Below are 3297 nucleotides of genomic sequence, written 5' to 3' on the forward strand. Positions count from 1 at the left end.
CACTCTTTCTAATCGGTTCATACTTAATCACCTTACAATTGTGATTATCTTCTGATCACATAGAACCTGTCCTTATTTCAGTCAAGTGAGCCTGGGAAAACAGCTAGGTAAAAGGTAGGAAAAAGTAGTAAGGTTAAAATCTCAAGGGCTGGTTTAAAAGATGCCTTGTAATAACATCTTTTTCTGGGAACCAGCAGTTAGCATAATGGCTATGTCGCTGGACTCCCACGTAGTTGACCAAGGTTTGTGTCCCGGACCCGGTGTCAAAATTCTACTTAAAATTATTATTATTATTTTAATGTGCTATAGGGCTCAACAGAGGCAGAGTGAGAGAGAGGGAAAATGAAAACAAGCACCTAGGTCTGAGCCTTGAACATGGGAATCCAGTACCTTATCCACCACACCACCTGCTAGCCCCTGGTTTCCATTTCTTAAAGCAACACACAAACACACATAAGCTTAGCAAATTCTCACCCACTTCCTCTGTTGGAGTGTGATAACTTGTTTTTTTTTTAAGATTTATTTTTTTACTGCAGAGCATACACACACACCAGAGAGGGAATGTGAGAAAGCAGCACCAGGTCCAGGACTCAAACTGCTGCCAGCCATGTGGGAGTCCAATGCCTTAACTATCATTGTCACCATTTTAAAAAATCCAGAAGTGTCACTCTTGTGATCCATATAGCTGAAATTGTGTCACTTTCTTTCCTTGTAATAACATCTGTACACAGGGACTTCAAAGCGTTCATGGAAAAATGGAATTAAAGTACAAGTTTAGTTTAGCAAAATACTTTGAAATACACCATAGCATTTTTTTTTTTTTTGGAGAGGTTTACGCTATAGGGCACGTGCGCTCGCCAGACAGAGAGAGACATAGAGACAGAAAGCGAGAAATCACCCCCCAGGGGGGATGGTCACGCCGTAATCCCTCCTCCTCCATTCTCCTCTCAGGATCTTGGGCACGCACGCACACACGTCCGGTGTGAGTTCTAAGTCACCGGGTCCGGGACGCGACATGTGGGAGTCCAGCAACATAGCCATTACACTAACTGCTGTTTCCCACCATAGCTTTTCATAATACACAATTTTACATGAACTTTTTGAAGACATCTGCATATTCTGATCATGTCAAATAAATGATGAGAAATGCTTTTATTAAAAGCAGATAGACACGCTTTTATTAAAAGCAGATACTGCTATCTTGGCCCAACTGGGTGACTTTGTTAACATTATCTCAAATAAAATAATTCAGAAGAATTGGCAGCTTTATACAATTTCAAAACAAAGAGTTTTTTAAAACAAGTATCAAACAACAATTGGTTAAATACAAAGCCATATGGTCACAATGAAAAACAACACTTATCTTTTAGAAGAGTAAAAAAAAATCATGGAATATAATAACATGCAGTATTTTATTTAAAGACATTGTGTAAAACAGATTAGACTGTTTTCTCCTCTGAGATTACCTCAAAACACACTTCAGTTCATAAAAGTCTATATAAATGTCAAAATATTGAGCATAGGAGCAAAGGGTTAGCACTACTGGAATGCGATAATTATAAAGCCAGATAGGTATATTAATTGTCCTACATACCTGTGGTTTTTCAGATTCCTGTGCTTGCTTACTCATGTACACTCAACTCTATTTTTCAGGAACCACTTCTGGAAGCTCTCGTTTTGGCTTCTACACTGCCACCTGTAGACAGAAAAGAGAAATAAACCATGTACTATTCATCAGCAGTAAATCTTTTCTAGGCATCTTAACAGGGACAATTGGGGGAAAAGTGGCAAAATATTTGCTTCGAAAGACAAAATTTTTTCCCCCTCTGTGTAGAAGATTTCTAATGTGTCCCTCTGCTCCAGAAGTTTGATTATTTGAATAGAAATCAAAACATACATAAGTCCCAGATCTTCTACTATGCATCGCTCTAAATCAGTTCATTAAAGACGAGTCACAGAACCCAACTTTCAAGACCTGTCATTTAAAATTAGATGACAACTTGACCACTTTGTTTTATAATATTATAGAATTAAGAATTCTGTATATTACTGCAAAGAAAAGAAGGAGGAGAGATCCAAGCTAAGGTTACTTTATCAAAAGATAGTAAGGGTATATTTAAAATAATTCTAACCTGAACTAGAGCACTGTCCAATCTACACGGCTGTTTGTAGGGTATTTTCATCATAATGCCTTATCTCTAGTTTGAATATGAGTGAGGAGGGCCGAAAGGTCTTTCTGAAACCCTTCGAATTTTAATAAGGGTAGATCTTTTTTCCATTAAGAAAAATAAAGTCAGAAGACGTGCAAACAGAGGACTAAAAATACATGAACAACTACCAGCGAGTCCAGGCAGCCATAAGACAAGGAAAGAGAGACAGAGAAAGAAAAAAAAAGAGAAAGATAGAGAGAGTGTGTGTGTATCTGAGTGTGTGTGTATCTGAGTGTGAGACCAAGAGGCAGACACTAAGATTCTGGAGTTGAGAACTGATAGCGCCGCGCAGCTTTTTACCTCCCTGCATCCCAGGGTCTGTGTAGCCAGGACAAGTGCCCCAGCTTCAGTACCTTAAGCCAAAGACACAATCACAACTCCACACCCCCACCACCTTGGTGAAACAGCGTCAGGAGCCACAGGGCCAGTAAGCCAGCCCAGTTCGCTCACCCGCACACCCCGGGGCTTCTTTTCCCCCACCACAAAGTCGCCCCGCTTACCCGTAATTTACTTTAACGCTCCGAATGCCTGATTTGGTTTGCGGAATTGCAGCAAATTCAAAAAAATCAAGTCTCCTTCAGACACTCTACTTGCTAGGGCAGACATTCACACACAACACTCACCCTTCCCTCCCAACGCCGAACACGTTCTGGGCCATCCCAAAAAGGTCTTTGGGGACCCGCCAGTGACCAATAGTGCTCCCACGTGCCTCCATTAAACCCGCGTCCAAACATGCACGAGGCGCCAAGGGCATGTGCACATTCAGCCCTAAGAGCTAAGTTCAGCAAACCCATTCCTCCACCACCCCAACCCCCATCTCGGCCCTGAAAGCACGAGGTAGTACCCGGACGCAGGCACTGGCCCAGGCAGACAATACTCGTGCAACTCCAGCCTTAACCGCAAACGTCTCTGCCACCACTCTCATCCCACGGTCCCTACAGTCCCGTGGGCCAGGCTCAGGGGGCGTCCCGATGGTGGTTGGGTGTGGATCGCTAAGAGAGGGGCGACCTACACATATCACCGAGATTGCGGGCGGGGGTGGGGGTGGGCTTGCAGTCCTCCAAAACCGCACGGGTGCTCAGCTCCT

This window comes from Tupaia chinensis, unplaced genomic scaffold, assembly GCF_000334495.1.
Source record: "Tupaia chinensis unplaced genomic scaffold, TupChi_1.0 Scaffold141861_1, whole genome shotgun sequence".
NCBI classification, from domain to species: domain Eukaryota; kingdom Metazoa; phylum Chordata; class Mammalia; order Scandentia; family Tupaiidae; genus Tupaia; species Tupaia belangeri.